Genomic DNA, 26,119 nt, shown 5'->3' on the forward strand with positions numbered 1-26,119 from the left:
TTACCAGTGCAGCAGGGGAGCAACCAACCACAGGTCCAAAGACCGATCACCTACAAGAGAAGCATCCTTGGAGAAAGGAGCCCTGGACGAACGTGTCCAAACACACCTGCAATCTTGGCCTGACTCAGTGTAACCCTACTTGTGATCACTACCTGTCTTTGACTTCACAGGCCTCATCTATAAAATGTCCTGTACGATCTCTATACTTCATATACATCTAGGCGTAGGGGACAGTTTGACCTTCGTTCTGTGCCCCCTCTAGTCCCGAGGCACCTGAAGCTCCCAAACACTAACAATTTACAATTTTCACCTATTGTGTGTGCTTTACAGCCATAGCCAATAAATACATGAGATTAAAAAGAAAGAAAGAAAGAAAGAAAGGAAAAAAGGAAGGAAGAAAGAAGAGAAAAGAAAAGAAAGGAAAGGAAAGGAAAAGAAAAGAAAAGAAAAGAAAAGAAAAGAAAAACACACAAAACATAACCCACAAACCTCCTAAAGGACATATTTTGTAGAATTGAAAATTGAAGTTTGGGGAGTCAAATGATCTGCTCATGACCACCTACTTAGCCAAAATGACATGGCTGAGACTTGAAACCAGGTCAGGCTGGCTCCAAAGAAAATATGCTTCACACCAGGCCACGCATAGCCCCGGCTCCGAAGCCTCACACTTGGCTGTTAGGTTGTTTGCTTTTGTGCCCACGGAATAGAGATGGTGCAGGCTGATCCCGAGGAGGAACCAGCCATGCACAGATATGTGAATGGAAAGTCTAGGAGTTGAGGAGAGTTCCATGCCCAGTGTCAATCTGTGTGTGTCCAGGAGGATGTGGGGGTTGCCACAAACATGCACATGTGTATACTGGCTCCCAGAAAGAGGAAAACAAAAATTCTTACCAACCTCAGGCCCTGGGGACTTCAATTGATTCTTCTGTCTTGTCCCATAGGCAGGACTTAGGCTGGAGAGAGACTTGAGAAGGACCTGGTTAAGAAACACGTTCTGAGGTCTATGGGTCAGGCAGTGGCTTAGAGTACTCTTACGCGATTGCCTCCTGCCCAGAAAAGCACTTTGCTGACACCTTAGGAGGGACTAGAGATATTGGCAGGACCACAGCTAAAAGGAGCCTCAGTGGGAAGGACATGCAGAGCAGAGGAACTGGAAGCAGAGGAGGAAGGACAGGGACAGGGGGCTTCCCTCTGGAGGGTTTGCTCACATACTAGGGGGAAATAAGAGCTGTAAGTCATTACTACTAACAAATACTGTTGCTATGGATAGAAACACACACATAGACATTGAATGCAAGAGTCTCTTTAGAAAACAAACTCAGAGATGAATGTTTCTATCCGTCTCTTGTTGATCTCCCTGTGGCAGCTAGAGTCCTCTTCCTAAAACTTGAATCAGACTGCATCACTCGATGGGGCTGACCCTGAGACTCCCAGGGGCTCCTCTTCACCTCAGGATGAACCTGCAGCCAACAACATGCTTCTTGGAGTTTCCTTCAATGGGCCGAATTTCCCAGCCTCATCTCTTACCTGTCTCCTGTTACTCTACAGCCATGCCATTCAGTCTGCTAGCTGCTAGCTATGTGCTGTTATTTAATTTTGTTTTCATTGAAATCAGGGAGTTGGGGAGTTGGAAGTGTATCTAGGTTGTTAGAGTGCTTGGTCAGCACACAGTGAGCACAGGATTAACCAGCACACCTGGGTTATGTGGTGCTGCACAGCTGCATACCAGCAACGGAGAGGCTGGAGCCGGAGGAGCCGGCGTTTGAGGCTTCCCAGAGTGAATTCGAAGCCAGCCTGGGTGGCATGACATACTGTCTCAAGAAAACAAAATATAAATAAAATGAAGGGCTAAGGATGTGGATCCTTTGTAAATCCTTTGCCATGCTGTCCAAGGCTCTGGTGGATTCTCAGACGGATGGACAGACACACACACCACAACTTAAGTCAAACCGAGGTTTCCTCAGTCACGTAATACTGGTATCACTTGGAGTGTTATCTCTTACCGCTACTGGCTGCCATATGGAACGGTTCACATCTAGTATCTCTTACCACCACAGAACCTTCTAGTGGGCAGTGACTCCCTAGCAAATCTCCATGTGTCTTGCTTTGCAGCAGTTCCTCTGATAAACCATTTGGCTGAAACATTTCTATTTTTCTGAGATGGAAAACGGCTCGTGATTGCCTGTTCCCCCAGTGAGAGCATCGGTGGAGTCAGGTCAGTGCTAGTCCACAGAGGGCAGACTTAGACTTGTGGTTTTCAGCATCAATTTCCCATCATTCAGAAAGGGTCATCATCTAGAAAAAAGCAGGCAGACACTGGGCCAAGATGAAAGGAAAAGGCAACCAAAGGACAAGTATCTGGTCATTTTTATTAGAAATTGTGGATACTTTGATCATTTTGATTCATAAAACAGCAATTTCATAAGGTCCAAACTAATAATAAGGAGTTTAGGCTGGGTGTGTGGTACAGGCCTGTAAGCCTAGTGTTCGGGAGGCCAAAGAGAGGATTATCATGAATTTGAGGCTAACCTGGGCTATAGAGTGACATCAGAAGAAAGGAAAGAAGAGAGGGAGGGAGAGAGGGAAGGATGGAGGGAGGGAAGGAAAAGAGAAGGCTTAGGGAAATTAAGGCTGCTTTTATCTGTTCTCATGAACTCCTTGTTAAAAATGGGTTAAACAAAAGCCAAATCTGTTCTAACAGTGTATAGCAATTCCTAGAGGCGTCGGTCTGGTTGGCCAGTTAATTCTATGAGTCTTCATCGGAGTGGCTCTCTGATTCGGGATTTGCCACGCCCTAAGAGCTGCTTAACCGCTCTCTGTGTTCTGCTTGTGCCAGATGCTGCTGGAGCTGTTTTACATCGATTATTCCTTTTAATCCTCACAGGGATCTCCTGCAGTACATCTGGTACTATCATATCTATCAAGAGAGACTCGGCTTAGGCAATGCATCCAGCATCCTACAGATAGTAAATGGGGATGCCAAATCCATATTGAGGTCAGTCTGACACAGGAGTCTGAGTTCGTAATAGCCCTGTAATGAGGGGATATCAATGGAGTGTGAAGTCTCAGCCAGATGTTTGCATATTCTTTTGATTCAGCAAATGCTTGTTTTATAATCATTGTGTATCTGTATGTCTTAGACTTAGCAAGGTGGCTTGAGGCAAACAAATACGGATCTGACAGGGATGCTGCAGTGTGGTTCGAAAGATAACATGCATACCCAAAAATTGATGGAGCTCAATGATGTAATGAAGGTACTTTTATTTGCTTACTTTTATGGCTGTTTGTTTTGTGTCTTATTTCATTGAGATATGGTTTTGTTCTGTGAACCAGGCTGGCTTCAATCTCATGATTCTCCTATGTCAGTCGGCTTCCTACATAGTGGGATTACAGGCGTGTGGCACCACAACTGGCAAGGTTGTGAAATCTAAAGGGAATAAGGGTGCCACACTTTCAGCTGAAGCCTTTTCCCATGTGTGCAGTGGGATAATGCAGGGCAATGCAATGTATCAGTGTGAAAGCAGGGATGTGGAGGAAAGAAAGCAGATACTTGACTTGAAATAATAAGTAGTTAGGAAAAATAGTTTTTAATATCTGCCCTGGTTTTTCCACTAGGCAGATATGTCTCTTAAACTCTTGACCTTAGATCATTAACTACTGAGTTAACTTGAGTCTGATAAACCAGCATAAAACACCCAAAATAATGTATAATAGGTTGTATAGATTAAATTGTATACATTGTGTATATATATATACACAAGATATATATATATCACAAGTTCAAGGTGAGCCTGAGCAACCAAGTAAGGCTATGTCTAAAAAGCAGGGAGTCGGGAGGACAGAGGCTATAGCTCAGTGGTAGCGTTTGCTTAGCATGCTTGGGACTCTAGGTTCAAACAAAGAAAAAACATGGCCGATACTTCTCAGAATGTAGCCTGTAGTGCCAAGTTTCATGAGCAAACAGAGATTGAGAAATTCTTAAACTAGAGAGCAAGACCTAGAACTGACTGGGAATTGTCTTAGTCAGGGTTTCTATTCCTGCACAAACATCATGACCAAGAGGCAAGTTGGGGAAGAAAGCGTTTATTCAGCTTACAATTCCATATTGCTGTTTATCACCAAGGAAGTCAGGACTGGAACTCAAGCAGGTCAGAAAGCAGGAGCTGATGCAGAAGCCATGGAGGGATGTTCTTTACTGGCTTGCTTCCTCTGGCTTGCTCAGCCTGCTCTCTTAGAAACCCAAGACTACCAGCCCAGAGATGGCACCACCCACAGGGGGACCTCCCCTCTTGATTACTAATTGAGAAAATGCCTTACAGGTGGATCTTGTGGAGGCATTTCCCCAACTGAAGCTCCTTTCTCTGTGATAACTCCAGCTTGTGTCAAGTTGACACAAAACTAACCAGTACAGGAATATCACCATTTTCTTACTGGGCAGAGGATGCTCTTTTAAAAAGTGCTTGACAGCAATGCTTTCTTGCAATTTCCAAAGACAGATCAGACAGAAGAAACTTAATTACCAGGAAGTTTCTCCACTGAATAAAGCTATTTGCGATAAATTGCTTGACGCCTCACTAATCCCTCTTAATTTTTATTGGAAAGAATGGGATACAGGAAGGCAAACATACTTTATTTGAGTGTGTCTCAGTGAAGGAACTTCTCTGTCCATGTCTCTACTACTAGGCCAAGTCACAGGACATTGTGAATTCCCCAAAGCCTCTCAGCCCAGTCCGTGCATGCTTCTTTCTTCTCAAATTTAACTATTATCCTGATTTCTAATATTATTGTATCTTCCTCCTGTTTAAAAATCTGTATAAATGGGATCAAAAGAGACCAATTATTTGATAATGCAATAGGGTCGTTTATGTTGTTTCCTGGATCTGTGGCTTATTCGCTTTTGTTGTTAAACAGTATTTCATGTTAAACACTAGAGCTGATTTTTCTGTTTCCTGTTGGTGGACATTTGAAACCCCATCAGTCTGAGGCCTTTAGGTGGAATGATCTTGTGCGTGCCTCTCAATGTATACATCTATAGCTATTGCTTTAGGAAACAAGCTTAAAACAAACCAAGTAGATCCTAGCTTATTGAAATCAGCATGATTGAATATAAATGTAGGTCAAGTCATATACATGATTTAACTTTTTCTAATGACCATATTAGAGAAGTTGTAAAAGGTATGTTTGATGTTAAACATTCATTTTGTTAGTTATTATATAATCTACGATATTTCAGTCAAACACATTATTAATATGGAAACGACCCATTTAAAGTATTTTCATAGTAAGTCTTCAAAGTACTGTGTGCCTTCTATGCTTTGGGCAGTTCAGGCCACATTTTAAGCAATCAGAAAAAGATGAGTCTGTGGGCTCAGTGATTGCTATGCAAGCACAAGAATCTGAGTTCAGATCTCCAGCACACATACAAAAGCCATATAAAACTGGTATGTGCCTGTTAGCCTAGTGTTGTGATGGGGAGTGGACAGTATCCAGAGACAGGCTGATCCCAAAGACTTCTGCACTGTCCAGTCTAGCTTTAGGTCCAATGAGAGACCCTGTTTCAAAAGTAAGGTGGAAAAAAAATAAAGAAAAACATTCAATATCAACTTCTGATCTCCATGTGTACATGCACTTGAATACATATATATACACCACACCACACCACACCACACCACATCACACCACATCACACCATAACACACCATACCACACCAAAACCACACCACACCACAAGGGTTTTCTAGCCAACATATTGAAGGTACATGTCTTAGTTACATTTTTATTCTCATGATAGACCACTGTGACCAAGGCAAGTTATTTTTAAAAACATTTAACCTAGAGCTTGCTGTACCAAAGGATAGCAGAGTCCGTGTTCATCATGGCGGGAGCATGGCAGCATGCAGACAAGCATAGCACTGGAGCAGTAGCTGAGAGCTTTGGTGTTGAGACAGTAACTGTGAGGCAGAAAGAAAGGCTAACTAGAAATGATACAGGCTTTTGTCACCTCAAAGCCCACCCCTAGTAAGACACCTCTGTTACAGTTTGGTCTGGTTCTACCTCCCAGGCCCATGCTCCCAGAAGTAAGATGCAGACTCAAAATATATTTACAAATACTGCCTTGGTGATATGGCTAGGCTAATAACTGGTCACATCTCCCTGGGCTAATTTCCTGCCTGGGCTCTCTCCCAGAATTCTTTCTCCTTCCAAATGTCCCACCTTCTATTTGACCCTTACCTTTAGGCCATAGGTTTTTTTGTTTTTGTTTTTGTTTTTATTGACAGGTGATGCATCCATACAATACACAAGATATTCTCTCTCCACACCTCCTCCAATAAGGCCATACTTCCCAATCCTTCCCAAACAGTTTCACCAAGTGTGGACCTAGTATTCAAATTCATGAGCCTATGAGGGCAATTCTCATTCAAACCATCACAATATGACTATTAACAAAATTACCAGTCCCTACTGTGGAATGTAGTACCAACATCCATCACTAAAAGCAGCCTTCTCCTGTCACTTCTCCATTGGGGTCTGTCAGACTTTAATTTTAGACCATGACCAAGGCAACTCTTATAAGGACAACATTTAAGTGGGACTGGCTTACAGGTTCAGAGTCCAGTTGTTATCACCAAGGACATAATATGGCAGCATCCAGGCATCATGGTGCTGGAGGAGCTGAGAGTTCTACATCTTCATCTGAAGGCCACCAGGAGAAGACTGGCTCCTGCATGGTTAGTAGGAGGATCTCATTGCCTGCCCCAACAATGACACACTTCTTCCAACAAAGCCACACCTACTTCATCAAGAACCCACCTACTCCAACAAGGCCACACCTCCTAATAGTGCCACTCTCTAGACCAAGCGTATTCAAACCACCACACCCTCTAACTTTCTTGTTTTCTTTCTTAACTTGCCATTTATCAGTGAAAATAAGAGTGTGTCCCTTTTCTGGCTTCTGCTCTTTTATTTCTTTTCCTTAGATCATCCTCTTTTTCTTTTCCTCTAAACAAAACAAAAATACAACAACACTCCTGAGTAATATTTATCCATTAGTTCCTTAAATGATTGTCAGATTTCTTTAGTGAAGCCATCTTGAGTTTCCCCAGTGGTACGGGCTTTAATTTTGCACTCAATTATTTTAAAAATGTAGACAGGATTGTTTGATTTTTCTACTTCTTGAGTTGGTTTCTTTCTGGGGATTTGTTTGTAGGTCTACATTTCCAAGTTTGTTATTAAGTTCTTTTTGATGACCCATCTGCATTGATTCTTCATTTTTATTCTAGATAGCGGTTGCTCATGCCATACCCTTTATTCTGTTGGTCTCACCCACTTATATTTTTGTTAGTACTTTTCTTCATCTGTTTGCTTCTTTAGTTGGTTTTGAAACAGAATGCCTTGTACTCAGCCTGGCTTCAATGCACTATGTATGGAGGATGACCTTGAACATTTCACTGGCCCCTCCCACTTCCTGCATGCTGAGATTACAGGCATATGTCACCATGTCTGGCTTGGCCTTTTCTGGCCAATTTTGTTATTGCTTTTCTGTGTTCCCCTCTGAAAACTTCCTTTAAATAAGGCGTCTCTAAGGACAGTGCTGGTGGTGTTCCTGCATTTTGATATGTTGGCACTTCTGTTATAATTCAGTTTCTGGTATTTTCTGATTTCTTCAGTTGTTTGATCTGACAGATTAACATTAATTGATTTTTCAGTGTTGAATCAACCTTTTGTATCTGTGATCGATCACACTTGAGTGTGGTATATAAATCTTATTATTAGATTGGATGTTGAACTGTGTCCTGCCTCACTGCTGGGAGTGCCTGGACGTCACAGGCATGCCACCAAGAGGAGGCAGGGCAAAGTCCAAAACGGGGTGTCCACAGTGGTTCCTGGTCTCCTATCTGGGTACCAGGGGCATCTACATGCCTGGTGGAGAGGGTGAGCATGTGCCCAGGACAAGTGGAATCTGGTCTGATTCAGAATGAGTGCCTAGTATATCGAATGGGTTGGAGGGAGAGAAAGCCTTCCTCAGGAGTCTTAGCCATGGCTCTTTAGTTGAAGACATTTCCTGTAGCAATCTTGAATGAAGCAGCTCTCTGAGATGATCCTTGCTTGTTCATATCGAGGGCAGATGTGGACATACACTAACATACACGTCAGTTGGAGTGAACCAGGCATTGTATACCTTTTGCAGGAAGGAATACACAGGAAGGGAAGACCATTGGTTGAAGGCTGAAGACCATTTAGAGACCTCATTGTCATGGAGAAGAAATTGAGGTATTATAGGCTATGCTTCTGAGTGTCCATGGTCCTCTCAGTGGGGGTCATGGTTAATGGGTGCAAGAGCAGGTACAGAAACAGGTAGGGAATGGCTCCACCCCTTCAGTGAGATTTCTGAGATTCCCAGGGCTTGAGCTCATTCAGCTTTATCACTTCTTATGCTTGTCTGGTAACATAGTCCCACATCCCCTACGATTGGACTTGCCAAAATCCTGCCGGAGACATTTGCATCTAAGTTCACGGGCCATATTGATGTATGGTCTTCCTGTATCTTGACCAGTTTTTAGTATCAAGGTGATACTCTGACTTCATAAAATTACTTGCAGTATAATTTCTTTTTAAGCACTTGTTACAATTTGCTAATTTAATATCTGGGCTAGGAAGGTGATTTAATACTGGCTCAACTTCTCTAATAGACACATGCATATCCAGACTGTCAGTTAATTATTCTATAAGTTTTAATAGGTTGTGTCTTTCAAGGAACTGGTGCATTTTATCAAGATTATTAAATCTCTGGCCATTGAATTAATCTTCCTATACTGCTCATTTGTGGGACCAATAGTGATGGTCCTTCTTTTGTTTATGATATTACACTTATTTAAGCTTCACTTTTATTCTCAGTCTAGCTAGAGGCTTAGCCATGCTCCTGATTCCTTTCAAAGAGCCATTGTTTTCTGTCATTGTTTTTTTTTTTTCTATTGAGTTTCTGTCCAAGATTTCATCGATTTGAGCTCTAATATTTGTTTCTTTTGCTTAATTCGGATTTAACTTAATGTATTGTTGCTGCTGGTTTGGGTTGTTGGAGATAGGTTCCCACCAATGTATCTGAGAAGGAGTAGCCTCAATCTCTGAGTCCTCCTGCCTCAGGTCTCAAGTAACTGTACGTACAGTTCTGTTCTCGTCCTAGTTTCCTACAAAGAAGTTCAGCTGATTGGCTCTCCATCTTCCTTTTATGCACTGAATGCTAAACATTCTCCTACTGACCTTGCTTTTGCTGTATCCCACATGCTTTGACTGTTTTGTTTTTGTGCTTGGCTCAACATATCTTTGACTGCGATTTATTCTTTGGTCGTGGGGTTATTTAGAAGGGTGGTAAGATCTGGTAATTTTATGTTACCTTAAAGTTTGTTCAAAGGACAAGCTTAACAAGCTTCCTCATGCCACAAGCACAGCTTAGTCACCTTTGCTGAACCACCAAGTCTTCACACCCTGGATCCTTAGGATGGTCACTTCAGTCATCTGTCTAATACAGCCCCCTCCTGCCCCATGCAAATGCAGACTTGCTGCTCCCCAAAGCAAACAGACAAGCGACAGGGACACCCTTTTCAGTCATGTTGGTCCCCCTTAAAAAAAAAAAAACTCCTGAGTGCCTGCTGTATACTCAACAATTGTTGAGTACAACTCCCATAGGAAATCAGCTTGGGGTAACATCCTGGACTCCAAGAAAGGTTTGAACTCTCTCACAAGCCCCTCCCTCCTGTTACAAGTGACTTCTGGGCTCTGTCTTAAGCCCCTACTTCCTGCAAGGCAGGGGGGATCCCTTCTTTCTGAGATCTGTAAGTAATATATCACTTCTGTTATTCCATATTTTGCTGTATTGCCTCTTCTGTGTCTGTACATCTGAACTAACCTCACCTGCTCAGGGACACCCTAGCGTATGTCTGTCTTGGTAGAAAGATGCTAGATGCAAGACAGGCAAGAAGCACAAGGGCATTCATCAATATAAATATGTTTGCCATGTGATCACCTGGCCACAAATTAGCCACAGCTATTTTCATCATGACAAAGAAGTCCTGTAGGCTCTTCATAGGATGGCTCAGCAGATAAAGTGCTGTGGCACAAGCCCAAAAACCTGGGTTTGAAGTTCAGAAAGCACATTTTAAAAGCCAGATGTGGTGATGCACATCTGTAATCCCAGTACTCTTATGGCAAGATGGAAGATGGAGACAGGAGAATCAGCTGCTTGTATACAAAGACTCAGCCTAAAGACAAAATACGAAAGATTCCCAAAGGTTGCCCTTTGGCCTTCACACCTGTCCCTTGGCACAGACAAGCCCCTGCCCCCCCCACCCCCTGCACACATAACTTTTTAAAAATATCTTATTAAAACCTTTCTGTAAATACTCATGGTCAAATCCCTGGAGCCCTTTCAGGACATGGCTAAAATGTACAGTCACTGTCCAGATAAAGAAAGGCCCCAGTACCAAACTGGAAAAGGTCTGAGAAGTATATTTTTAAAAAATTTTAAATATAAAGTCTTTTTAAGATTTTAAAATTTATGTACATTTCCCTGAATGTATCTGTGTATACTGCATGCTTTCCTGGTGTCTGCAGAGTCCAGAAGAGTGTGTCAGGTCCTGAAACTGGATCTATGAATGGTTGTGAACCTTCTTGTCGGTTCTGGGACTTGAACCCTGGTCCTCTGCAAAGGCAGCAATATCTTACCCACTGAGCCATCTCTCTGGGCCCCAGTATGCTGCAATCTTAAAGGGGTTTTAAAAATCAAGTTTCAGTTCCTTGTTTTCCTTTTTTCAGTGCATAGGAATCAAGCCAGAGCTTCAATCACACAGCTCTACTGTTGAACTACATAGTTTATCCCATACTTCTTATGTTCCTTAAAAGGTGATCACAGAACACATTCCATAGGATTCCAGTCCTTTGGACACTGTGATTTTTTTTTTTTTTTGCTTTATTCCATGGTGAACAATTGCAAACAGGTTGACTAATTGTTTTATTTGCTCCTAAGAACTGTAGGTTGAAAATCCTCACTGTAACTATGGGGGAATAAATCTATTTTTCCTTATAATTCTAATTTTGATTCATGCTTTTGGAGCTATAAGTTACACAGTAGAACGTGTACGGAAAAATTTCAAGTCTCTTTGGGGTAGATTAAAGCTCTCATCGAGACATAGCCTGCGATCTTAGTTAATACTGTCTGTATAACCTCAAGGACTATCTTGTCAGATATTAATTACTTCTTTTGGTACAGCTTCTGTCAGCATGCCTTAGCCATATCTCTAATAAAAAGGCACAGATGACACTTTTAATTGAAAAATTGGATCCTCATACAATTAATGTAAATACGTGTTTGGGTTTAAGTCCGTGATTTCACTTTACCTATGTTTGTCCATTTCTCCGTCCTGCTAAGTAAGCTCTGGATTCCATTCCTCTCACCATTACCTTAAAAATTATATCCACCTTTACTCTTAGTGTTTAACACAGATCATAATATGCATTCTAGACATAATGAGCTCTAATGTTGCTTAATATTATTGCCGTTTCCTCTGACAATGCGAGGATTTTTTTTCATCCCACTAATCTCCACCCGCATTGTTGGCTAATGCTGTCATGTGTTGTAACATAAATGTTCAAAGGCCATAAGAAAGAGTTAATGCTCCTTTAATGGTCAGCGTTCACTTAAATAGACCTGTGGAGTTATCAACTTAATTGTTTTTTCTTCTTCTTTATGGTGGTAAAGCACATAAAACATAAAATTTACCATTCAGCCACTTTCAGTGTGCAATTATATGCCATCCTGCACACTTATACCGTGCACCACCCCCACACTCCATTTCCGGGACTTTCCATTGTTCCAAATGGAAACTTGATACCAGTTACGCCACAGCTGCCCACCACCCTGCCTTCATTTCTAGTAACCCCTGCTGCACTTCTGACCCGATGGGTTTGCCTAGGTTCCTATATCTTATATAAGTAGAATCATACTATCTTCATCGTTTTGGGCCTTGGTTGTATCATCACCTAAGATAATGTTTTCAAGGTTAAAAAATGACTTAAAGTTCCATTCACTTTTCAAGCAGAATAATATCCCAGCTGAGATATTCAGGGGTCCCTTGGCATGTGTAAGGATTGGTTCCAGAACCCTCTTCAAATATACAAGTGACTCACATAAAATAAGATCACATTTGTATATAACGTATATTTGTTTTTATCTCATATTTTTAAGACATCTACAGATTACTTGCAATACCTAACACAATGTAAATATTTTATAAGAGTTATTGTATTGTACGGTTGATGAAATATGATGAAAAAATGTCTGACATGCTCAGTACAGATGTGTTCATATTGCACATATTTTCAATCCTTGGTTGAGTCCTTGTGGAACCTGGGTTTGCAGGGGCTGGGAGGGGTGTGATCAGTCAACAGAATGTTTCATAACCTATTTCAACTCTAGTCCTGGAAATATGACTCATTGTGGAGTCCTTGTTTACTCTGTTTGGTTTATTTCTACATTTAAACTCTTATGGATGGCACTGTTGAGAGTGGCCAGCAAGTGCCTGAGTTCCCTTTTAATTCTGCCTTAGATTGAATGTTTGTGTCTCTCCAGAATTCATATAGTGAAATAACCCTCAAGGTGAGTATATTAGGAGATGGGGAAGCCATTAAGTTAACTAAAGCCAAAAGATGGGACTCTGAGTGATCATATTAGTGTCCTTAGTAAAAAGATACTGGAGGTTGGTTTAAGCTCCCTCATTCACTCAGCAGAAAGACTTTAGAAAGAAGGTTCTGTTGTTTGTTTGAGAGAGGGTCTTGTTAAGTATGCATCCCTGCCTGGTCTGGTACCCACTGAGTAGCCTAAGCCACCCTCAACCTCACAGTAATTCTCCTGTCTCAGCTCTCTGTGATGAAGTACAGGTATGTGCCGGTACTCCTGGATTGGTTTTGTTTTTATTTTTTAGGCCATAAGGTCCTTGACAGTTCTTTATGGCCGTTTGTCATGACTGGTGCTTACCTCGAGGAGGAATCGGTGGATCGAATGGATCAAACCATACTGCCTTCCACGGTGGCCACAGCTTTGCTCATTCACTATGTTTGTGTTTTCATTCTTCTGACAGTGACTTTGATGTAGCAAGGTTTTGTTTTTGTTTTTGTTTTTGTCTTGTTCTATTTGTTTTGGTCGATTTTGCCATCATTACCTGTGTCTGTGGTTTTGGTTTCAAAAAGGTCATTTCCAAATCAAACTCAATGAAGTGTCCCCCTGTGCTATTCTCTTATTAATTTCCTTCTAAGAAGTTTCCCTTCGTATTCAGATCTGGTTCACTTAAAATAAGTTTTGTGTTTGGTGTGGAGATGTGTTCGGCTTGACTCTTTCACATGTGGCGCTCCGGTTCTTCTGGCACTGTTGGTTGGAGATACTACCCTCTCCCCATTGCATGGATTGAGACCCTCGCTGAAAATCAATAGAAGCTCTGGAGTCCATCTTCTGGAGTCTAGCACCATACTCTTTATTACTGTAGCATTGTATTAATGCTTTAAAACAGACAGTGTGATAACACCAATGTTGTTCTCGTTCTAGACTGTTTTGGCTATAGGGGCTCCCTTGATATTTTGATGTGAGTTTTAGGATGGATTTATCCGGTTCTACAGAGTTATCATTGGGATGTTAATGAATTTTTATATCACTTTGAGTAGTATTGGCACCTCAACAATATTAAGTTTTACAATCCAATAACATAGGATACCTTCCCATTTGTGCCTCCTTTTTGACTCTGTTGTAATTCTCGGCATATAAATTCTTTGCCTTCTAGGTAAGTTTATTCCTAAGTATTTTATCCTTCTCAATACAATTGTAATGGAGATTGCTTTCTTCACTTCATTTTCTGCAATTCATTCTTACAATATAGCAATACGACCGATTTTTCCATGTTGCTGTTGTATCCTGTAATTTTACTAAGCTCATTTATTAGTTCCAATAGTTCAGATGGAAAATAGCTATGGATTTACAAGTGTGGGATCTTGTTACCCAGAAACAAACATCATCCTTTACAATGCAGGTCCCTCTTTTTCCTTCTTTCTACCTAGTTGCTCTGGCCAGTACTTCCAATACTAGACAGATTAGAATGTACACAACTCTTCCTCCTCCTTCTCCTCTTCCTCCTTGATTTTAGAGAGAAACACCGTCAACCCTTCCCACTGAGTGTACCTCTACCTATTCAATAGCTTCTTTCACATCCTAGTTTGTCTGAATGTTGAGGAATCATGAAAGAACATTTAATTTTGCCATATTCTTTATATATCAATTGACAATCATGTGTCTTTTCACTTCATTCTGTTAATGTAGTGTAATTTTGTTGATTGGTCTTCACATCTCTGCATCCTGAGAAAAATGCCATCTGATCCTGTTTTGTAAGACGGTAATATTCAGGTGAATTAGGTTGCTAGTATTCTGCTGAGAAGTCTTGCATCAGTATTAATAGGGGTAATAGTTTGTTGGGAGAGATGTGGGACTTGGTAGACTCTTTGACTCTGGTGTCAGTTTAATGCTGATCTCATAGAATGAGTTAGGAAATGTGCCCTTATCGTCCACGTTTTGGAAGACTTTCAAAAAGATTGATAGCAAGCCATGCATTACTTAAGGATGAGGAAATGTTTAGAAAATGTGCTTTGAGGTGATTGTGTCCTTGTGCAAACATCACAAACTGTGCATGCACAGACCCGAATGGCATTGGTCAATCATTGATGTGGCCTCTTGATGCAATAAAGAGGTGATATAAGCATGAGATGTAGGGGACGGCTGCCAGAGCCACAGTGTCTCTTCTACAGTGAGCTTCTCTTCATCCATGGAGGAAGTACACTCTAAATAATGATTAATAAGCAGGGTAGAGGAACAAACAGTCTCACTATTTATGGTTATTTTCAAGATTATGGACTGTACATGTGTGTGTGTGTGTGTGTGTGTGTGTGTGTGTGTGTGTTTGCATATGTGCCCATGCTCGTGCATGTGCACATGTGTGCAGGGGTGTGTGTATGCATGTGGAGGCCAGAAGAAGACAACTGTTAGGTATTCTTCAGGAGCTATCTGCTTCAGCCTTTTTGCGACAAAGTTTCTCATTGTACTGGAACTTGCTAATTGGGCTGGACTAGGCTGGCACCAAACCCCAGGGATCCACTGGTCTCTACCTCCCTTTCCAGCAGTGGAACCACAGGGCATCCCACCACGCCCGTCTTTTCTATGCGGTTAGGGAGCACAGGTCTGATGCTTTCATAGCAAACACTTTACCCATCAAACTACACCCCTGTGTATATTACTTTGGTAGGTATGTTAGAACCATCATGACTGAACCAGGCTATAGTGTCATTAAATGATAGAAATCCCCAGTGGCCTTGTGTTGTGGGACCACCACTGTATAAGCAATCTGTCATTAGCCAAGGTGATGTTACAAGGTACACAACTATATGTCTGTCACTCTGCAGTATTGTCTTCCCATCCCTATGATGCTACCAAGGAGCACTCAGCCTGTAGGCTCCCTAGTCTTCTCTCCCAATTTAGCTGCCACCGAGGGAAAAGGCCAGCAGGTGCCTGACTGGGTTTCCATCTTCCCATGAATACTGCTGCTTTTCACTGCTTTGTAACTGTCTTATTATTTACACACAGATAGCTTTTAAGTGAGAAGCATTCTTGTTTCATTTCTTTAGAGGGCATGTCCATCAGGGTGGGTAAGAGATGGCAGAGTTCAAGGCAATGGGAACACACACCTGAAGCTCATCGCCTCTCAACAGAACAGAAGGCAGAAAAAAGACAGGAAGTGGGACTGGGCTATTGAACTTCAGCAAGCCTCACCCAGTACTCACTTTGGTGAGGCTCCACCTCCTGAAGGCTTTGCCACATCTGAGGATGAGGCATGCACACAAATGAACCTATAGGGGCATCTCACAACAACTCACAGCATGCTGCCCCTGGCCCCTGTAGGTTCATGATCATCTCATAATGCAAAATGCACTCAGTCCAACTTCTAAAGTCTCTACAATCTTGACAGGTTCAACGTGTTCAAAGGTCCAAAGTCTCTTCTAAGACTTAAGGCAATCTCTTAGTTGTTTTCCCATGAAACCCAAAAATCAAAGGTCCAATTTCTGATACAGTAGCACAGAGTATCCCATTCTCATTCCAAAACGGGAGGGGTGGGTACATAAAGAGAAGGTCAAATGAAGTCAAGACAGAAGGATGGTGGGGCAAATACCAAAACTTGCTGCTCCACACCCAGCATCTGGGGCTTGAAATGGCATCATTTGGGCTCCCACAAGCTTGGCGATTGGCCCTGACTCCTGAACTCTATGGGGTAGTCTCTCTCTCTCTCTCTCTCTCTCTCTCTCTCTCTCTCTCTCTCTCTCTCTCTGTCTCTCTCTCTGTCTCTCTCTCCATCTTCATCGGCTGTAGCTTTTGTGGCAATATGTCCCATGTGTCCGCATCTTGGAATCTCTATTAAAATTAGGCTTCACCTTCACAACTTTGTACACAGGCCACTTAGGAACTCTGTGAAGGAAACCTGACCTTGCTCCACATTGCTTGGTCCCGGCAGTTTTTCTGGAGCCTTGACATAAATCTCGCTATAGCACCCCCATTTTTACAATTTGCACCTTTGCAAAACTAGTACCAGGTGTCTCACTCCATATTCTAGAGCTAGCCCCAGCTGTAGGCTGGCCACTGCGCACCAGGGCTCTAGTGGCCTCTGTATGCTTCCTGCTAAACATCAGTGAAACACTTCCCCCAGAGGCCACTTTCCAGGAGGGGGACTATGAAGACTCAATCCTCTCCAGCATCTTCCTTTCGAAGGAAAGTCTTTCAACTGCGTTCGCGTTGTGACACCCAACTTCTGATGAATGAGATCTTCTTCTCAAGCTACTTTTCCTAGTGTCTCAGTGCAAAATCCAGGCAGAGGTTTCTCCTGAATGGTGCTAGTTTCTTTCATAATTATAACCATTTTGTCTATACCTACCCTGTCCTCTTTTACATAAGCTCAAACTCCTTGGCTATTTCTGCTTTGATGCCTTCAAGTTGAACTTCATACATGATTGTTTTCTTACCAAACTTCGTGTTTTCCTATCTTCTATTGCTGTACATCTAGGCAAATGTCGTGGGCAAGCAATCCCAAGGCCTGAATGTCATGCTCTTAATTTTTTTCTTTGGCAAACAAATTTGCTCATTGCTTTTGAATGTCAGCTCACTCAAGGTGGCAGGCTCTAAGCAGAGTGCACAAGAGTCTCTGTTATTAGAATATAACATAAATAACCTCTATTTTAGTTCCTAAGATGATCTCTGACCATGAAATCTCACCAGCCCAGTCTTTACTGTCCAAAAACCTATCCTGGATTTCTGAGTTCCCACCAGAATGTCCTGCTAAGAGCTCACTTACAGCACTCTGGGGGGTTCTCCAGCCTGTAGTCCAAACTCTACCACATCCCTCCCACAAACCAGCGTTGCGGGCCTATATACCACCTGGTCAGGCATGTCGCGGCAGCAACTCTTATTTCTCCATATCACTTTCCCCTATCAGTTATTTCTCTTGCCATCCACCAGAAAGCAACTTCCATGCAGAGATGTTTATGGATAGTTCCCTCATGGGGGCGTAGACATGGCGGAGTTTGTTATAGAGGGCCATGTGGTTAGGGGTCCTAACAGATCAGTGGATGAGAAAGCCTTCACAGTTGCCCTCATCGCTTTAGAAATGACAATTGTCAGTCTATCTAATGACTGACCTCTTTCTTTTCTAGTATATTTTTAATCTCTGACTTCACTAGGAAATATAATGCGAACTTGAGAGAGTTTTAGTGAGCCTAGAGTAGCTAGGTGTATATATTGTTTTAGTTTTTCATGTACTCATATAGCTTTTAAGATATTTTATCATGACATATTTTAAAAACTCAAATTGCTTATCTTCAGAAGGAGTTAATCATTTAAACACAAAACTTTTAAAAAAATGAATATACTTCTAGGATGGAAATGTAACTCAGTGGTAGAGCACTTGTCTCTCACACACAATTCCCAGCACTGCTAAAAGAAAACAAAAAGACGACTACGCCTGTAGGCTGATGATAACACTCCACGTGTAGCGCATGGTATTACAAGGACATGGTATTGGGTTCAAAATAATGAAGTGACTGAATGGAGAATGCTGTGATAGAGTCAAACCAATGATTGCATATTTAAGGTACAGTTTTGAGAGCTGTTTGGGGGTCGCACTGACGGTGCACAGAAACTCCTATTCAGGTGCACGCTGACGGGTTCTGTGTGATGCAGGAATTCAGCTGTTCGGCTAGCCAGCCACCCTGCATTCACAGCAAACATTTAGCTCAGAAAAATTGCATCACCGTAAACATTGCTTCCAAGCCAGGAGTGCGTCATAGGTAAGCCTGCCATGCCATTAAGATGAAATATTGCACACAGCTAGCCATCTGTCTTGGCACGTTTAGCTGTTCATCTACCTCAGGAGGTTTCACTGAACTCTGTGAATATGTCACTTTAAAAGATGGTACCAATTTAAAAATAACATCGAGAACAATTAAAGATATTGTATACGCTGTTCACTTAAAGGGTCCAGACAACCACTGAGAGCTAAGAAGACAATCCTCTCTGATATAAAACGGCCCAGTTATGTGTTATTTCACTACTTACTTGTAGGGATTTTATAGGTATTTTTCATTTTCCACGCACTCCCATCTGGCTCCCTTAAACTTGGCTCTCTTCATGGTTATAAATGAAGTAAATAAGGCAAACTATTGGGAGAAAGGCAAACTAAAGGGAGAAAAAAAATGAGGCAAAGAGAGGCCAGATGGGGTCTCGTGGGAGCAAAGAGTACTAGTCTGCACATTCACATGCAGAGTAGAGAGAATGGACGTCACCTCCGTGATGGCAGATCAGCTTTCCATGACATTGAAGATCCTCCCTGAGCTAATGACGCAGTTCACTCCCTCCCTGCATCTGGGATGCTCATTCACTGACCTGGAGGTGGCTTTTACTATGCATCCATGAATTGCTTGGTACTTTCTCCCATGACTGGTGGAGAAGTCTGTGTGCTTTCTACTGGATAGCGTGTGACTGACGGCCTCAGTCAGTGTGGTAAAATGCCAAGCACAGCAGCATTTTTCTCTTGAGGCACCTGTGTTTAGAACTTAGTCGCCATGCTGAATAGAAGCCCAGGGTGCCTCAGAGAGAAGTCATGTGATGTTATGGCAGCTGGGACCAACATCCCAGGCTAAGTTCATGGCCAAAATACTAAGTTACTGGTAAACATTACTATGTTAACAACCTGGCCTACATGTAAAAGACCCCTTATATATTTTCAACCTTCAGAACTTTGTCATCCCCAAGTCTTTGAGTGCTCCCAGCCGAAGCCACAAATTGTATGGAGCAGAGACAAACCATCCACGCAGTTCTCTGAATCTCTAACCACCCAGGCTACAAGCGTAATTAAATGGCTGTTTCAGGCAACCCAAGTCTGAAGTGGTTTGTTGCACAGCAACCGAAAACTGAGCCCACTCATAGTTGAAGGCTCAGATTGGCGCCGTCTGTTCCCTGGCTCACCCTGTATTGTTCTTCCTATGCTTGTCCCTGCCATGCGCCTCTGTTCTGTGTGCTCCACACCACCCACTACAGTTTGCTCTTCTTACACGTCTATCTCTCTATCCTCACATTCCCCGATTCTCTGATGATGCTATCTCTTTTCCCTGGACATCAGCATCAGAAGACCCAGGGTTTAATACCATCGAGGCCACCCAGTAGCAGAGTAGCCAACCTCTCCAATCCTTACGAGAAGAGAGAGATATAAATCTGATCTATTCCTAGGCTGGAGGCACGGCTTGGTAGTAGAGGGTAGTCTTTTGTTTGTTTGCTTCTGTTTTTGTTTTTAAAGACAGTGTTTCACTGTACATCTCTGGCTGTCCTGGAACTCACTCTGTAGACCAGGCTATCCTCAACCTCAAAGATGTACCTGCCTCTGCTTCGCATGTGCTGGGATCAAAGGCTTGTGCCACCACTACCTGGCACAGAGAGTAGTTTCTAATGAGATCCTGGGTTTGTCTTCACTTCAAGGAAAAAAACGGTAGGATCTATTCATAAATTAAATGACTAAAGTGTTTAAAGTACTTAGTGCCTGGCACATAGTAAACTCTCCATAAATATTAGCTATTATTTTAAGTCCTTTCTATTCTCATGTCTATTGAGCATTAAAGTAGAACCTTTTACTTGAATTTATATGTCAACATTTCCATGAAGACACCCACACCTACTAGACAAAATTAAATTGATCCTTTGTTATGGACCTGTGCGGGTTAGTTTTTGTTAACTAGACACAAACTAAAATTGCTTGGAAAGAGGGAACTTCAACCAAGGCACTGCCTCCATCAGATGGCCTGTTAACACACTGTGGGGAATGTGGAGGGACTCAGTGTCCTGTGGACAGGCTCGCCCTGGCCAGATGGTCCTGGCTTGTATAAGAAAGTAGGCTGAGTGTGTACGGAAGAAGTGCCTGCCTCTGCTCCTGCTTGCATTCTTGCTCTGACTCTTTTAAGTGATGAACTGTGATCAGAATGTGTAGCCAAGTCAGTTGTTACCACAGCAACAGAAAACAAATGAAACAGTAGTCAGATATTCCTGTATTACAGCTTTGTTGTTTCCTCCTCTGTCTTCCCTCTTCCTCCTCCTCCTCCTCCTCCTCCTCCTCCTCCTCCTCCTCCTCCTCCTCATCTTCCTTCTCCTCTTTTTCCTCCTCTTCTTTCTTCTCCTTCCTCTCCTTTTGTCTCATTGTTATCCTGGCTATCCTAGAACTCACTTTATAGACCAGGTTAGCCCCAAACTCACAGAGATCTGCCTGCCTCTGCCTCCACATGCAAAGATTAGAGGTGTGTTTCATCCTAAGATGGACACTATTATAATTTTTTTGTCATTTATTGTATATGTAACACACACTAGAAACCACATTCCTAAAGGAAAACGTTTAAGACAATGTCCTCATAGAACTAACTAATGTCTTTGTTTTGTATGTGTATGCATATGTGTATATGTGTGTGTGCATGTGTGTGAGTGTGTGTATGTGTGTGTGCATGTGTGTGTGTATGTGTGCATGTGTGTGTGTCTGTATGTGTGCATGTGTGTGAGTGTGTCTGTATGTGTGCATGTGTGTGAGTGTGTCTGTATGTGTGCATGTGTGTGAGTGTGTCTGTGTGTGTGCATGTGTGTGAGTGTGCCTGTGTGTGTGCATGTGTGTGAGTGTGTCTGTGCGTGTTTATGTGTGTGAGTGTGTCTGTGTGTGCATATGATGTACAATAAATATCACAATGGAGGAAATGGTGTGAAAAGCTGGTTATTTAATTATAATAGGGCAAGACTTGAGAATTTGCAGATTTTTTTCCAAGTACTTATTGCCCTGATAAGATTTCTGCTTAACAACATAGTTGATTTTCTATTGACAAAGAGTGGAAATCATGTAAGGGTCAAATGCAGCATTCATTAGTTCTTTATTAACACCTTTGTACCAGCCACCACTCTAAGCCTCACTCATTTGAAAATTCCCTCAACCCCAGGGCCCTTTCCTTACTGTCTATCTTGCAGAGCAAACCTTAGGATAGAGCAGGCTGGGTCAGTGTATTAGTTAGGGTTTTACTGCTGTGAACAGACACCATGACCAAGGCAAGTCTTATAAAAAGAAAACAACAACAACAACATTTAATTGGGGCTGGCTTACAGATTCAGAGGTTCAGCCCATTACCATCAAGGTGGGAGCATGGCAGCATCCAGGCAGGCATGGTGCAGGAGGAGCTGAGAGTTCTACTCTTCATCCAAAGGCTGCTAGTGGAAGACTGACTTCCAGGCAACTAGGGTAAGGATCTTATGCCCACACCCACAGTGACACACCTACTCCAACCAGATCACACCTATTCCAACAAGGCCACACCTCCAAATGGTGCCACTCCCTGGTCCAAGAATATACAAACCATCACAGCAGCAACCCTGGATCTGACCACTGCTGGGGAGAGTCAGAGTTGATGGGCTATCCTCTAACTCTACCTCCGATTACAATGGTGCCCCCTATACCCTTCATCTTCCTTCCTGCTGAACTGACCTCAGAAATCATTGGGAAAAGCAGATGCTGCCAGTGTGGGTTGGCTCATGTCCCTACTCCTAAAGTCTTCTATTTGGCACCATTTGTCCCACTACAATAGAGTCTATGACCCTTCGCTCATGCAGGGCAGCTCTGGACCTCTTCTCATTCATTCCCGTCTCTCCTTCAAGTTTCCTATATTTTCATGCTTCACCAATGTCTCCCTCTCTGCCAGGTCGCTCTGTTCAGACAGCAAACCCGCCCTCAGCAATCGTCCCTTACAGTCACCACCACAAGGCCACTTCTGCATCTTCGTCATCTCTTCCTTGCTGTACTCCCAAGTAGATCACCAAGGGAGACATCTCCATTTTCACTCTACATTCACTCTGCCTTCTCTCATTTAACCCTTGCTCTGCCTGGGTCTTAACCCCCACCATGTGTAAAGTCTCTGGACTGGTGCTAGTGGGAGGATGTAGAACTTTTAAAAAGTGAGGCCTAGGGTGAGGTCTCTGGGTCATTGTGGCCCATCCAAGGAGTCAGTGGGATCCTGGTCTCCTCTTGGCTTTTTTCCCTCATTTTCTATGAAGCTGTTTTACTCCACTGCACGTTCCCACTGGGATATGCTGTCTCGCCACAAGCTAGGAATATCATGGCTCAAAGACCACAAGCCAAAATCAACCTTTAGTCTTTTAGAGTTCTTTATCCTAGGTATTTGTTATAGGGATAGAGATCTGGGTAACTGAGCCTGCCTTCTTTCTAGCCTCTGGTGTGTCACCTGCCTCGGGTTTTCTTTCATGCTGGCTGTGCCTTCTTAGTTGGTGTAATTAAGCCCAGCCTAGCTCACCCTCTACCTCTTCCAAATATTATAGCTGCTTAGTATTCCCATTTTTAAGATTCATTTTAATTTTATTTATGTTTGTGCATTCATTTGTATGTTGGTACCCAAAGAGTCTAGAAGAGGGCCAAGGACCTCCTGGATCTTGAGTCACAGACAGTGGTGAGCTGCCTGACATGGGTGCTGGGACCCAAACTCTGGTCCTCTGCAAGATCCATCTCTCCAGGCCCAGCATTCAGTTTGTATTGCCTTTTTTCTCGTTTATTTCTCTAACCCCTTCCTAGTTTATGTCATCTATTGCTGTGGGTTGATGTCATCTTCATTCCTGTGAATGCTCAATTATCTGGGTCACCAGACTTGCATTCACAGTTGACTCTTCAATACTCCCATTCAGCCAATGTGGAGACATCTCAGGTTTACCATGCCCCAAACTTCACTTCCAGTCCCTCCTTCAAACCCCTCTCAGTCTGTCCTCTTCATTTTAGTGAGCGCCATCACTTCCCACCCCGATTTCTAAAGGTAGTAACAGAGAATTCATTCTTGACTGTACCAAATGTTGTCTACCTCCAGAATATGCCTAATTTCTGTCTCCACAGATACTCGGCTCAGATTTGCCCTCTTTAAACAAATGTTTAACAAACAAATAGGAAACACATTACCATGTTTGCCTACTTGAGAAACTCTGGGACAGGTTGCTGGGAGCTTTAAGATCTGAGAAGTTAGTGTACTGCCAGTAGGATTATAAAACACTAGAACTGAGGGATGCTAAAAATGAGTGGGAGAAACTTTTCTCAGCTCTCGGGATAGATGGGGAATTTACCTGGGGACAGATAAGAGCCAAAGGTCCTAAATCCTGTTAAGTCTCTGTATTTAGTTGAGTGGAAATAAATGGTCTCATAGGACAGAGGTCAGGTCCTCTAGGCTCTCTTCTGGACCTGGAAATAATTACTTTTCTCATTACTACTACAAAATATCTGGAGAAGCAACTTAAAGGATTATCCTGTCTCACTGTGTCAGACTTTAGCTCCTACTTTCTTGGCCCCATGTTCATGCAGAACACCTTGACAGCAGAGCCTGGAGTGGGAGGGGTCTGGGGATGTGAAAGGGGGAAGGAAGGATGTCTTAGTTGCTATGATAAGACACTGTCTTATCTAGGGTGGTGATTGCTGAAACGAAACACCATGACCAAAGCAACTTGGGGAGGAAAGTACGCTTCCACATCACTATTCAACACTGAAGGAAGTCAGGACAGGAATTCAAACAGGGCTGGAACCTGTAGGCAGGGCCTGATGCTGAGGCTATGGAGGAGTCCTGTTTACTGGCTTGCTCCTCATTGCTTCCTAGGACAGCTTTCTTCTAGACTACAAGACCACCAGCCCAGGGGGTGACACTGTGCCCAGTAGACTCGACCCTCCCCATCAACCACAAATTTTTAAAACTGCCCCACAAGCCTGCAGACAGCCAGATCTAACAGAGCCAATTTCTCAGTTGAGGTTCCCTCTTCTCAGATGACTATGGCTTGTGTCAAGCTGACATAAAACTAACCAGCAGAGACAACTTGTAAAGGAAAGTGTTTATTTAGGCTTATAGTTTCAGAGGGTTAGAGTCCGTGATTGCCATTCATGTTGGGGAGCATGGGAGCAAGCAAGCAGGCATGGTGCTGGAACAGTGGCTGAAAGCTCACCTCTTAATCCACAAACAGGAAGGGAAGGGAGAGGTGGGAATTGGGGTGAGTCTTTTGAAACCTCAGGGCTAATCCCCAGTGACACACCTTCTCCAACATGGTCACACTTTCTAATCCTTCCCAAACAGTTCCACCAATGAGGGGCTAAGGATTAAAATACATGAGACTATGGAGCCCATCCTCGTTCAAACCACCACAAGGGGGTAGAGAGAAGATAATTCAATCCAGTAACCTACACCCTCCAGTTCCTTACGTTCCCAGGATCCCCCAAAGATGGCACTGCAAGCTAGGGGACCAAGATCCTAACGCAGGTCTGAATACAGCTCTTCACATCCAGACTATAACTAGAACATCGTGTAACTTCACAGAGTGTAGAGTCAGCGAGCAGAACATGGTACCACTCTGGGGAGTCCATTAAGAGGAGCATAGCATGTGGAAGGAAGGCAGCCATGGAGACAACTAGGATAGGGTGGGGTGGGAAACCTCAGGCATAAATCTGCACAGAGGCTTCGGAAGCCATTAACGTGGCTGGAAAGGAGGTGCATCACAGGCACATTCCCAAGCCTCCCATTTCCAGGTTCCCCTTTAGCACATCAACATCAACAGACAGACAGACAGACAGACAGACACACACACACACACACACTCCAGGTTCCACTTTAGCACATCAACAGACAGACAAACAGACACACACACACACACACACACACACACACACTCTCCAGGTTCCCCTTTAGTACATCAACAGACAGACAGACACACACTCCAGGTTCCCCTTTAGTACATCAACAGACAGACAGACACACACTCCAGGTTCCCCTTTAATACATCAACATCAACAGACGACAGACAGACATACAGACACACACACACACACACCAGCTTTTATAAAAAATGTCTGGGAAGTGCCCTATTACATTATCCATTTGGAGAGTGGAGGTACACATTTCCATTATATGCATTCCATGAAGTTCTGCAGAAGAGAAGAAGGTTTGACTTTATTTCATACATGTTCCAAATGTGTTCAGCTTTGCAAATCTTTGTCATAGATACCTTTCAGCATGTGCCCTAGTTTGCATCCAGAACTTTCCTGAGTGGTCCACATGTTGGAGGCTTTACCTCCAACCATGACACTACTGGAAAGTGATGGAGACTTTTGTGGGTGGAGCTTAATGGAAGGTCCTAGGTAATTAGCAGTGTGCTCTTGGTGGGATTGTCAGACCTTCATCTTTTCCTTTCTTTTTCCACACTGAGCTATCAAGCAAACTGGTTTCTTTCCCCCAAACACTCCATGGTGTACTGTGCCACCACAACTCCAGAGAAATGAGGCAGAATGTTCAAGGGCTAACACCCTTACAGCTAGGCCAAAATACACCTTTTCTCTTTCTAAGTTGATTTTCTCATGTGTTTTGTTTTAGTAACGGAGAGATGACTAACACAAGGCCAAGCCACTAAACCACCACTCCATAAAATCATAGAGGATTTCAGGGA

At 42.9% G+C, this 26,119-nt stretch overlaps 1 long non-coding RNA gene across 4 annotated transcripts in view; it reads left to right on the forward strand.

The window, feature by feature from the left end:
* Positions 1-26,119, forward strand: part of Gm16322 — a 45,141-nt gene that overhangs the window by 5,909 nt on the left and 13,113 nt on the right. For all 4 annotated transcript variants that reach the window (XR_001779127.2, XR_001779126.2, XR_001779129.2 and 1 more), the window contains 3 exons: positions 2,113-2,215; positions 2,885-2,995; positions 3,141-3,254. This is a non-coding gene — a long non-coding RNA (predicted gene 16322). The remainder of the gene's footprint in view (positions 1-2,112; positions 2,216-2,884; positions 2,996-3,140; positions 3,255-26,119) is intronic.

This window comes from Mus musculus, chromosome 9 (genome assembly GCF_000001635.26).
Source record: "Mus musculus strain C57BL/6J chromosome 9, GRCm38.p6 C57BL/6J".
NCBI classification, from domain to species: domain Eukaryota; kingdom Metazoa; phylum Chordata; class Mammalia; order Rodentia; family Muridae; genus Mus; species Mus musculus.